We start from the raw sequence: 13,697 nt of genomic DNA, 5'->3' as shown, positions 1-13,697 counted from the left end.
AAGTGTTTCAGATTCTGAATCAAGGGTTTCATTTAATTTTCCAAGTGGAATAATGCATATAGATGAGGATGTCAAATTGCTAATAACCTGTATTAGAACGGCGTGTACAGTGCTTACGGTAAGTAATCAACATTATTGACTTAGCTTAGGGATTTAAAATGCTGAAAAACACTAACAGAATAAACTGATTGGAAGAATGGAGATGTGCATCACGGTGTTAAAAATCCAAAATGAGAGCAAAATGGTACAACAGTATTTTGTAATTCAGAAATATGTATGCATAGATATACATGCAGGTATATGTGGGTAATGCCAGCGTTATTGATTTAAATTTCCATAGGGACAAAAGAAAGCCTGCTAGCTTTGATTTGAATGCCTATGCTGGGATTCATTATCAATATGTTAAAATATAAATTGTTGGCTACAGCATGCCCCTGCTGAACTTTTTCAATCAGTAGTTAATGGCCATCGAGTCTTACTTTCCATAGTTTTCAAAGCTATTTATTTTTCCTTCTTTCTCTCACCATCACTGTCATCCCAGAAACCTTTCCAGAAACAATAGCAAAAAAATGTGAGCTATTCATTCCTAAATACAGACTTATGCCTGTCAGTAGGAGCTTTGCCACATAATACATTTAATTCATATACCAGTGCTTGTCCAGAGAAGGGCAATGAAGCTGTTGAAGGGTCTGAAGAAGAAGTCTGGTGAGGAGTGGTTGGGGCAACTGGCATTGTTTAGTTGAAGAAGAGAAGGCTGAGGAGTGACCTCATTGCTTGTTACAACTTGTTTCAAGGAGGCTGGAGTGAGGTGGAAGCTGGCCTCTTCTCCCTAGTATTGTCAATGAGAGAAAATGTCCTGAAATAGTGCTAGGAGAGGTTTAGGTTGGGTATTAGGAAAACAATCTGTCATGAAAGAGTGGTCAGGCATAGGAACAGATTGCCCAGGGAGGCAGTGGAGTCACCATCCCTGGAAGTGTTCATGAAATGTGCAAACATGGCACTTTGGGACATGGTTTAATGGCCATGGTGGTATTAGGGTGATGGTTGGACTTTCTTAGGGGTCTTTTCCAACACAAACAGTTCTATAATCTTATACCTAACATTCAGTTTGAACAGCCATGGTGAAGTGGTTTGCATTATCTTCATGATGGACCCAGTTCATTCTGCAATCCAGAAGAATATTTGGTCTCAGCCTGGAACTATAGCTTTATTCATAAGAGTGCAACAGACTTGTTTTGTAAGCAAGCTTATCCAGCAAAGATACTGCTGCTGACAAGGATTTTATTTAATATTTCCAGCTGTAGGTGAGTGTGATGCCTGGATTTGTTTTTTGCTTGTCATTTGTGGGATTCTGTGTACCAAACACAAAACAATGCCAAAGCCCAGTGGTGATATTTTTGTCTTCCTGATTTCATCGAGACTACTCGCTGCATAAAATGTTAATTGCAAGGAGTACATCATGATCTTGCCTGAGTGCATAGAGGCTGCCGTGCATAGGAACGTTGGCTCACAAGTGTTTGCACTGCAGAGTCACCTTGGGTTGATATCTTGTCAGATCTCATAAATGCTGCATCCGTCCTACCCAGCAGCTGGGTGACACAACCTGGAGGGAAACCCGGGTGAACATCCCCGCCTGGTGATGCCATGTCTGGGCTAGCACAAAAGCAGACAATGCTTCTGCTTCTTAAATATATGCTTTAATTGTTTGGGGTTTTTTGGGAGGAGGGGAGGAAGTGGGTTGCTAAACTCCACAGTCCTTGGCTGACACAGTCGTACATTGTTGAGTTGCTTGAACGTGTCCAGAGAAGGGCAACAAAGCTGGTGAGGGGATCTGGAGCACAAGCCCTGTGAGGAGAGGCTGAGGGAGCTGGGGGCGTTTAGCCTGCAGAAGAGAAGGCTCAGGGGAGACCTCATTGCTGTCTATAACTGCCTGAAGGAAGGCTGTAACCAGGTGGAGGTTGGCCTCTTCTCCCACACAACCAGTGACAGAACAAGAGGACACAGTCTCAAGCTGCACCAGGGGAGGTTTAGTTTGGATGTTAGGAAGAAATTCTTCCCAGAAAGAGAGATTGGCCATTGGAATGGGCTGCCCAAGGAGGTGGTGGAGTCACTGTCCCCGGAAGTGTTTAAAATAAGCCTGAATGAGGTACTTAATGGTTTAATTGATTAGATGATGTTGGGTGAAGGGTTGAACTTGATGATCTTGAAGGTCTTTTCCAACCTGTTTAATTCTGTGATTCTGTAGATCCAGGATCACTGCTACCCTTTCTGAATTGGTGAGCAGGGTTTCTGCTGTGTTTTACCCTGTAGGTCACCAGGTTTGTCACAGATAAAATATTGTCTATCTACCTGTAAATAGGTATAATTTGGAAAGCAGCAGGGGATTTTGTGGGATGGAAAGCGCTGTATAATGGCCCAGTCCTGCAATTGTTGCTTGAAACCCCGCTAGTTGTAAGTAGTAATGGGTCAATGCCTCCCTCTGGTTTTGAAAGCATTAGTGGAAATTTTGCCTGAGCAGAAACTGTGCCATTAGGCCTTTGTGTCAGATGCTTTCTACACACCTTTTCTATCACACTATGCTCATGCAGTAATAATAATGTTAGATCATTGCTGTTCATCTCTGTTAAGCTACCTCAGGAGCCACCCTAGCAAAGTGAAGAATCCATTGCCGTTGCTCTGCTCTGAGTCTGGGCTCACCCAAAACCCTTACATCTATATGTGCCTCAGTGTCTGGGTGTGTGGAAATATGCATATTAATTACAAATCCCCCTATGTTAGCCTTGCAAATGAAACCATGTTCAGTTAAGCGCGTGAAAGCTGTGATGCACGAAATGCCAGACATCTTGCTGCCCATGCAACTTAATTTGGACTTCCATGGTGTCCAGTCTACCTACTCACTGAAGCAGAGGAAATGTTTTTAAAAGCATGCTCAAATAATTTCTTTCTTTCTTTTTTTTTTTTTTTAAGCTAATATACACAACAGACTGAAGTTTCATTGGTGGTGGTAAGCAACATGTTTCTTCAGTTGTAAGTGCTTGACTTTCAACTAAGAAACACTTCTTTCTTTTTTTTTTTTTTTAATGGGATTGCCACATAAATATCTTCCTCAAGAGAAAATGTTATATTATAGCTGTAAAAAAACCCAAACAAAATACAACAAAACAAAACAAATCAAAATCCCTACCCCCAGTCCTAGAACTTTGCAATTGCAAAAAGTCCTTTCTTTTTTACATCAAGTCCTCTTGGGCTTTGTTGCTCCTGAAGTAACTAGCTGAAGACGAGCCAGTGTGTGCCCAGGTGGCCAAGAAGGCCAACTGTTTCCTGGGCTGTATCACCAACAGTGTGACCAGCAGGACTAGGGCAGGGATCATCTTCCTGTACTCAGCACTGGTGAGATCACATCTTGAATATAGGGTTCAGTTTTGGATCCCTAACCACAAGAAGGACACTGAGGTGCTGAAGTGTGTCCAGAGAAGGGCACCCAAGCTGGTGAAGGGTCTTCAGAACAAGCCTAGAGGAGAGTTTGAGAGAACAGATTAACTTGTAGAAAAGGAGGGTAAGGGGAGACCTTCTCATCCTCCTCAGCTGCATGAAAGGAGGTTTACAGGCCAGTCTGTTTTCCCAAGTAACCAGAAATAAGACAAGAAGAAACAGCCTCAAGTTGTGCCAAGGCACATTTGTGTTGGACACAAGGGACAATTTCTTCCCAAAAAGGATTGTAAAGGCTGCCCAAGGCAATGGTGAAGTCCCCATGCCTGAATGGATTTAAAAGATGTGCAGATGTGGTGTGAAGGAACATGGTTTAGTGGCAACCTGGCAGTGCTGGCTTAATGGTTGGGCTTAATCATCTCTTCCAACAAAAATGATTCTGTGATTCCAAATTTCACTTTCATTGGCAGCTGGAAAAGGCTGTGGTTGCAACAAAAAGGAAAGGAAAATGAGACTGGCCATCAAGCTGGTCAGTGGCACTGAGGTAGCTCATCTCAGTTGCTCTTCAACCTGGTCCCCATGGGGTACTGCAACCCATACAGGTGACCTGGCATCTCCCAGACCTTCCTCCCAGGGCAGCTGTGCTGCTTGCAGCTGCCACTGCTCCTCTCTCCACACCGCTTGCCTTCGGCAAGGTTGGCAGCCAGCTGCGATTTCCTGGGGAACATGAGCGAGTGAAAGGAAATGGCAATTATCAGCTATTCATATGGCAGCAGAACCTGAATGGGATTTCATGGGATGAATAAAAGAACACTTCTCTCACCCAGGAGCCTTTGCCGGATCAAGCCGTGGAGGTTTTAGAGCTACAAGAATGTTTTATAGAGGAAAGCTGGAGCTCCAGCTTCCCCTGTAGCACTGGGTTTATTTATCACCATTCATAAAATGAAATTCAACCAATTCAGCTGTCCACCCTCTACTTTCGGGGTTCAGTGCTCCCACTCTGTAGCTGGCAGCCATTGATTTCCAGCTGGGTTTATTCAGGGGTGGGGAAATGTCCCAGGAAAGGCCAAAGCTTGTTTTCTTTCCAACTGCCTGCTGTTACATCGCACCCCTTTCAGCTCCAAGTATTAGCGCATCCATTCAGCTCCTAACTAGGATGGCACAATTCTCCTCCTCTGGGCTATACAGATGACATGCTTCATATAACAGAAGCTTTGAGCCCATACCTCCTTGTAATATATTTGTAACTGGTGCTTCAGATGATATGAAGCACCAGCACTTGCGATGTTTCAAGCTGTGTTTGGGAGTTCACCAGGGATCTTTCCCCCAGCATGCTGGAAGCGCGCTCCGTGAACCTCCTGCCGTGTTCCCCCAGTTGAGACTGATGTGGCTGCTGTTAGGGAAGAGCTATGTCTCTGTTAGCTGTAACGACTCAGGGCATTACTGTGCACCACTCTTCTTCTCCGAGCACTGCTTCCAGACTGTGGTGTCTCTAAAATTTCCCTTAGTTGGGTATTCTTTTTCTTTTCCTTTTCATTCTTTTTCACTTTTTCTTTTCCTCCTTTTATTTTCTTTTTCTTTTCTTGTTCCCTTCTGCTTCTTTCCCTTCCCCTTCTTTCTCTTCCCCTTCTTCCCCTTCTTTCCCTTCTTCCCCTTCTTCCTCGTCTTCCCCTTCTTCCCCTTCTTCCCCTTCCTCCCCTTCCTCCCCTTCTTCCCCTTCTTTCCCTTCTTTCCCTTCTTCCCTTTCTTTCTCTTCCCCTTCTTTCTCTTACCCTTTTTCTCCTTCTTCCTCTTCTTTCTCTTCCCCTTCTTTCTCTTACCTTTCTTTCTCTAACCCTTCTTCTCCTTCTTCCCTTTCTTTCGCTTCCCCTTCTTCCCCTTCTTTCTCTTCCCCTTCTTCTCCTTCTTCCCCTTCTTCCCCTTCTTCCCCTTCTTTATCTTCCCCTTCTTCCCCTTCTTTCTTTTCCCCTTCTTTCTCTTCCCTTTCTTCTTCCCCTTCTTCTTCTTCCCCTTCTTCCCCTTCTTTCCCTTCTTCACCTTCTTTCCCTTCCCCTTCTTCCCCTTTCCCTTCTTTCTCTTCCCCTTCTCCTCCTTCCCCTTCTTCTCCTTCACCTTCTTCCCCTTCCCCCTTTTTTCCCCTTCCCATTCTTCCCCTTCCCATTCTTCCCCTTCCCCATTCTTCCCCTTCCCTTTTTTCTTGTCTTTCCCATTTTCATCTTCATTTTCATTTTTCTTCTGGCCAGCCTCCTGCCCTCCTCATTGTGCTTTGCACATCATGTCTATCAGGAAAAAAACTATGCAAAACTTTACTGCATCAGCTCAGGATTGATTGAGAAGACAATTTGTATCTTCATCAGGCTTTACCATGCAAGTCTGACTGTGTAGGTGCATGATGGTCAGTACCAGGACTTCGCTATTATGTAGTGGGTCTGCTGCATTCCAAGCACTTTCCTATGGACAAGATGATTGAGAGAGTGGAACATCTTCCTTGTGAGGAGAGCCTGAGGAACTGAGGGCTATCTAGCTTGGAGAGGCGGAGCCTGAGAAGTGACTTCATTCATGTTGATAAGGATGTGCAGGGTGAGTGCCCAGAGGCTGGAGCCAGGCTCTGGTCAGTGGTGCCCAGTGACAGCACAAGGGACAATGGTGGAAGTTGAGGCAAAGGAAGTTCCATGAAAACAGGAGGAAGAATTTTTTCCCTGTGAGGGTGACAGAGCCATGAAACAGGCTGCCCAGGGGGGTAGTGGAATCTCCGTCTCTGGAGATATTCAAGACCTGCCTGAATATGTTCCTGTGTGGTCTGCTCTAGGTGATCCTGCTCTGGCAGGGAGGTTGGACTGGATGAGCTTTGAGGTCCCTAACATTCTGTAATTCTGTGAACAGTGGGTTTTGCACAGCAGCATGATGGGAAAGGCTATGGTAAAACAGTCTTCAAATTTCACTGAATATGGCAGAACTAAATAAAATGCTCCTTCAGAGGTCATTTATTTTTGCTTATTCATCATCTTTACTAGGGATATAATGTCTACTATTGCCACTCCCTCTTATTAGAAATTTATACATTATTTAAATTCACACATGAAGAGCCTTCACATATATAATTTCACGTCCTCTTACTTAAATACTTCAGCAGTTTTGTGCACAGTAGGACCTTCGCATGCCTTAATCTGTTGTTTTTTTCAAGTGATTTGTTCACATTTATATATGCAGTGTTTTAAAAGATTGCAATAAGTTTAAAAGTGCTGATGCAAGGCCTTCTGCATTCTTCTATCTCCTGATTCCACCATAAGATACCTCTAAGATGTCAATAAAAGTGCCAGCACATTGTCATTTATGGTCATCACTATAGAGAGCTTATAAAGGCTGTTTCCATAATATTTTTTTTTCCAACCAAATTTGAAAACTGCAAAAGAGCAGAAGGTAGAGTTGAAAACTTGAAGTGAGGAGCAGTAGTATTAGCCAGACAAGCTAACCTAGCATGGAGTTGGGAACCAGTCCCTTGCCCTCACAGAATTAGTCACAGATCTGTCCGAAGGACTCTCTGCAGTCTCAGCTTTGGCTGATGATGGAAATAGGGTGGGAAAATTATGTTCCTCATACTAGGATTTGATCACAGTTTGCTTTACTTCTTTTCATCACTGACACACCAAAGCACATGATTATGTTACTGAATGTGCTATATGCTGGTGTGATTTTCTTTGATAGTCGATGCATGCACCACTTGTATAAAGAGAGTGTTTTTAATCACCTTTGAAACAAGGCTTCACCTCCAACACTATTTTACTACCAAGCTCTCTTCAAGGAAGCAGAATCTTAGCATCATTTTGATTGGAAAGAAACTTTAAGATTGCTAAGTCCAATCATTAAACCAGCACTGCCAGGTCACCACTAAATTACATCCCTCAGCATTACGTCCAAACATCTTTTAAATGCCTCAGGGATGGAGACTCCACAACTTATTCCCTGGGCAGCCTACTCCAAGCCTTGACAAGCCTTTTGGAGAAGAGATTGATCCTTATGTCTGACTTAAACCTCCCCTGGTGCAACTTGAGACCATTTCCTCTTGTCCTATCTCTTGAGAGCAACCCCAGACTGGCTCAAACCTCCTTTCAGGTAGTTACAGAAAACAAGAAGGAGGATGTAGCAAAGGGACCTTTAGCTTACAGAAAAGTGTTCAGCATTAGGAATTTCCAAAACACAGCAAACTCTCAAAAATGTTATGAAGGGGAAAAAAATGTAGCATTTCACATACAAACAAATGACTTTACAGGAAGACAGGCAAAGGGTAACAGCCTGCACTGGAAAATATTAGTCAAGTGCAAGCATAGACATTAATATTCTTTTAACACAAAGCAATTTCACAGCCTCATTTACTAACTGGAATCTCCCAAGTCTACTTGGTAATTGTGCTTTTTATTCATCTCAGTAAATTCCATTTAGTGCTTTTTAGCCATTTCTTAGTATAAATGCATTGAATGTTGTTAAATTGGATTAATAGCCTTTATATGTGATGTCTGCTATGTATACATTTAACTGACAGTGTTTCAACTCATGATAGTCTTTTTCATAATGCACATTTTTCTTTTTTTTTATTTTTTATTGATGTTTTTTCCCCCCTCCCACTGGTACTATTTTTGTAATAGATGTTTATGATACATGGTTTATAAATAAAGGGTTGTAGGGGTCATGGGGTTATCCTCGTTTTTAGCTCACTTTACATCATTTTGGCCTAGGGATAAAATCTTTTCAGGTGGGTTAGAAAATGGATAAATAAAAAGGTTGTAGTGTTATGTGTTTTTTAAATTTACATCTGCCTACTTTTGCTTAGAGCAGATGCAAAATTGGAGTGTTTTGCAGTGGCCTCATATTTTAAAACACTCCTTTGGAGCACATTTTCAGGATTACAACCAGATGTTTACCTCAGTCTCTTGAGTTCCTTCATGATGTTTCCTGTAATTTTTTAAGTAAAATCTTGATAAAGACTGAAATTGTTAAATTAAGGATATAGTGCTCAAGTGCTTTCAAATGCTGTAGCATTCATCAGCCGGAGCACACCAGCCAGATTGGTGTGTGTCTGTATAAGAGGACTTTTCAGCCTGCAATTTAGTGACTAGTCAGTCAGTACTCCAAAATAGCTGACTGATTAACTGACGTCATCAAGCACCATCCTCATTTATCCTTTGTGTGGTGTTCCCTGCTTCCCTACAGATAAAAGGCATGAGAGGGGCAGAAGTGCAGAATCACATAATTGTGCCTCTATAAGTCTTTTGTAGAGGAACACAAGAACGCCAACATGGCATCAGGTCTCAGCACTGCTGAGGAGGGGATGAACCTGAACCTTGTTGAATGAAGTTGGAGTTAAGTCAGTTTCCATTGCAGGTGCCCTGTGAGAAGAGGGAGGAATACAGTAGGTCCTACTTGCCTCAGCTCACACCATCCACATCAATGTGTACCTCTTCATGCCTTCATGATGCCATCCTGGACCATGTCCTCATCAGCATCTGCTGTGTTCCTGTCCTCAGGGATCCACCTTACTGACAAAAGAAGCTCAATGAAGTTACAAGAGAGGAAATAGCAATCCAGAGGTGAAAAAGACAAGAGCTTGAATGAAGACATTCAGGAGATAAAACTAATGCTGAGGAAAACAAGATTGAGTCCCAGTATCTATATAGATACAAACACATAGATATTTATGAACACTTGCTGCGATATTTAGAACCATCATTGGGAGACAAGCAGCAAACACAAAACAGAAGACTCCACTGACATCTGTTTGGGTTGATCTGAACCCCTTGTTCTGGCTTCCTCACTTGAAAAAAAAAAAATCCTATCCGGACTTCTATGGTCTATTTAAAAAGTATTCCAATACTTTAGAATACCAGCTCTTCCACAAGAAACCATAATTATTAGAGCATTGTGCAGGTACACCTCATTCTCCTTTCTAGAAAATATCATGAAAGTGTAAACTAATGTGGAGAAAAGAAAACCTGAAAGTGTAAGGTACTGCATTTTATGCCTTTGGTTTTTGTAATTTTCCATCTCTGGGGATGTGATGCAGCAAATATGTGTGTGCTGTCACATTTCTGCAAGTTTCCAACACCTGCTGCAGCTGGGAAATCTCTCTATGTTCTGAAATCTGCTGACAAGTGAAGTTTAATAAGGACAAGTGCAGGGTCCTGCGTCTGGGGAGGAGTAACAACAGGCACCAGGACAGGTTAGAGGCTGCCCTGCTGGAGAGCAGCTCCACAGAGAAAGACCTTGGAGTGCTGGTGGGCAGCAAGTTCTGCATGGCACAACAATGTGCTCTGGTGGCCAAGAGAGCCAATGGGATCCTGGGGTGCAGCAAGAAAGGTGTCCAGCAGGGCTAGGGAAGTTCTTCTGCCTCTCTACTCTGCCCTGGTGAGACCACCCCTGCAATCCTGTGTCCAGTTTGGGGCTCCCCAGTTCCACAGAGACAGAGACCTGCTGGAGAGAATCCGATGGAGAGCCATGAGGATGATTTGGAGACTTGAGCATCTCCCCTATGAAGAGAGACTGAGAGACCTGGGGCTGTTTAGTGTGGAGAAGAGAAGGCTGAGAGGGATCTGATCAATGTCTATCAATAGATGAGGGGTGGGTGTCAAGGGGAGGGGGCCAGGCTCTGCTGGGTGGTGCACAGTGATAAGCCAAGGAACAATGGGTTCAAACTTGACCAGAGAAGATTTCAGCTCAACATGAGGAGAAACTTCTTGACAGTGAGGTTGACAGAGCCCTGGAGCAGGCTGCTCAGGGGTGTTGTGGAGTCTCCTTCTCTGGAGACTTTCAAAACCCACCTGGATGCATTCCTGTGCAGAGTACCCTCAGTGATCCTGCTCTGGCAAGGGGCTTGGTCCCTTCCATCCTCTGATACACTGTGATACTGTGGCAAGACTGGAAGCTGATCCATTCATTACTGGGCACAGGCTTCTGAGGGCCAGTTATTGCTAGATGTGGCAACTGCTTTCTTCTGCAATAAATGCCTGCTTTTTAAACAACTTAATGTGACATAAGAATATGTCCTTTGTGCTAGTTAATGACCTATGACAAGTAGTTGGACATTTAAAAATATTCTACTTGGAAGACATAGATTCATAGTCATAGAATTATTGAATTACAGGATGGATTGGGTTGGAAGGGACCTTCAATTACATCAGGTTGCTCAGAGTCCTTAACAACCTGACCTGGAATGGTTCCAGGGATGGAGCATGTACCACCTGTTTAGGCAACCAGGGCCAGGGTCTCACCACCCTCAGCATAAAACATTTCCTCCTACCTAATCTACATCTCTGTCTTTCAGTTTGAAACTCATCACCCCTTGCCCTGTCACAACAAGGTCTGATAAAAAGTTTGTCCCCAACTTTCTTTTCGCCCCTTTGAGTAATGAAAGGCCACAAGGAGATCTCTCTGGAGAGCTTCCGTTCTCCAGGCTGGACAACCCCAAATCTCTCAGCCTGTCCTCACAGCAGAGAAGTTCCAGTTCTCCCATAACAGCTGTAGCCTCCTCTGGCCCCACTTCAACAGCTTGTTGCCTGTGCTGTGCTGAGGACTCCAGAGCTGGCCCCAGAGCTGCAAGTGGGATCTCAGCAAAGCAGAGCAGACCAGAGCAGAGGGGCAAAATTCCCTCCCTCCACCTGTTACCCATGCTGCTTGGGATAAACCCAGGACATGGCCTGGTCTGGGTTGTGAGCACATGTTGCTGGCTCATGTCCACCTTTTCACTCACCTGCACCCCCTGAAGTCCTTCTCTAGAGGGTTGCTCTCCAGCCTTTCACTCCCAACTTTTGTTGATACCAGGGATCACCCCAACCCAGGTGCAGGACCTTGCACTTGCCTTGTTGAACCTCATGATTGAGCTCATCCAGGTTTGTCAACGAAACTTGAGGTGTGGTTGATGAAAAGTAATACAAAGTAAGCTGTGATTGTCAGGGATGAACTCAGCAAATGCAGGAGGAGATAGGGAGACATCACCACTGCCATTACTCTTCACCCAGACAGCCTGTACAGTCTGATTTCTTTATTCTAACCAAGCTAAGAGTGTCCCAGTAGCTCAACTCTTGTTTCAGTCTCAGTATTGTTGTACAGCAAAATGAGACTGTTCATTCATAAGAAATATCACCATCTTTGTTCCCAGGGCGAATAGTCCCATTTCTGATGACTGCCATGCACTAATAAAAGTTGAGAGATATTTGTATTCCTTTATTTTCTTTCATTTGAGGGATAGAAGCAATGATTCAATTTTAATCCTCCAGTTTTGCACTTCAGAAAACAGTTTCCATCTTTGTTTCGATTCAAAAAGTAGTCTTATTATTTGCATACAGAGCATATTTTATTATGATGTTTTTATCTCTGAAATTTGTAACATTTTATTACTGTACTAGGGACAGGAGTCAGTGATGTATTTCTTTCTTGCATGCAGCAATCCGTTATAGGTGGTGCGTTGCCTGCGTTAGGAACTACCATTGATAAAATACACAAAACTCACAAGAACTGGCATTCAAGACAAAGCAAGTTTCATTTTTGAAGTGAAAAATGGCTGCCTATGTACTCTGCTTTGGGACATTTTGGAGTTTTGAGCTTCTCGTTCTCCACAGCCACCTGAAAGGTTGGAGCGGGCTGGGGTTGTCCTTTTCTCCCAAGGAACAACTAATAAGATGCAAGGAAACAGCCTCAAGTTTCACCAGGGCAGGCTCAGGTTTGACATGAGGACAATTTCTTCTCCAAAAGAGTTTTCAAGCCCTAGAAAGGACGGCCCAGGGTAGTGGTGGAGTCCCCACCCTTGCAGGGATTGAAAAGCCTTGTATATATGGTGCAGAAGGGCATGGTTTAGTGGTGACTTGACAGTGTCGTAATGACAGCTGGGCTTTATCTTCAAGGTCTCTTCCAACCAAAACAATCCCATGGTTCTATGACTTTTTTTTTTTTTTCTTTGTAGTTAAGGAAGAATTGAAACTTGGTCAGACCACATCCAGCTGAAAATGAGTAGAGTATGAGCTCTTCAAACTTCAAACCAAACCCCAGACCTTGACAATCACAGGTCAACACAAGCATGCAGAGACAGGCAGGGAGATCAAAGAACTGTCTCCTACATTGACAGATCTCATTCATGACTTTTGCTGTGGTTTAGAGAGGTTTCTTTTCTCTTAAACAACAACAATTAATTTGGCATTCAAAATACTGTTAGAATACAAAATCATGACCAACAGAAAAATTGAAGCATATATAAGTTTCTGTCAACTGAGGCAGTAGTTTTATCATTTACCTAAATGCTGATCTTTTAAAAAAATCTTTTAAGACCCTTACATTTTCTGTTGTTCTTGTTGAAAGAGCATCACAAGGGTTGAATGGAAGACAGAAATCTTCCCATATGCCCTGTAACCTTTAATTTAGGGAAATGCAAGTTCTGACTCTGGTTTTTCATCATTTGCTATCGTGATCAAGCAATCCTATCAGCTTTACAACACAAGAGCACCACATAACCTTAATAAGAGTGATTCAAGTTTGGGGCTTTTTATTTCATTCCCATGCACGGTGTGAGCTACTGAGAGTGCTATGGGTAGTATAAGGCAGATAATTTAATTAAATAAAAGTCAAAGAGTTGGAGGGGGTGGAATTAAAACAATTGTGGTTTCCTCTGTTGAAGAGGAAGAAGGAAACGTGAGGGGATTTTTGTAAAAAAAATATTATTCATTACTTCACAGAATCACATAATTGCAGAATTAGCCAGGTTAGAAAAGACTTTTGAGATCATCCAGTCTGACCTATCACCCAGCTCCATTTAATCAACTAAACCATGGCACTACGTGCCTCATCCAGTCTTATTTTAAACACTTCCACGGACAGTGACTCCACCACCTCCCTGGGCAGCCCATTCCAGTGGCAAATCTCTCTTTCTGGGAAGAATTTCTTCCCAACATCCAACTTTAACCTTCCCTGGTGCAGCTTGAAACTGTGTTCTGTCGTTCTGTCACTGGTTGCCCGAGAGAAGAGGCCAACCCCCACCTGGCTACCACCTCCCTTCAGGTAGTTGTAGACAGCAATGAGGTCTCCTCTGAGCGTCCTCTTCTCCAGGCTAAACACCCCCAGATCCCTCAACCTCTCCTCACAGGGCTGTGCTCCAGACCCCTCCCCAGCTTTGTTGCTCTTCTGTGGACACCTTCCAGCATCTCAACATCTTTCTTGAACTGAAGGGCCCAGAACTGGACACTTAAGGGAAAATAACATTAATGGAGTGGGCAATTCTGACTAGTAAG

This window comes from Indicator indicator, chromosome Z (genome assembly GCF_027791375.1).
Source record: "Indicator indicator isolate 239-I01 chromosome Z, UM_Iind_1.1, whole genome shotgun sequence".
Taxonomy (NCBI): Eukaryota; Metazoa; Chordata; class Aves; order Piciformes; family Indicatoridae; genus Indicator; species Indicator indicator.
The sequence above is the reverse complement of the archived record's forward strand: the minus strand, read 5'-3'. Positions refer to the sequence as shown.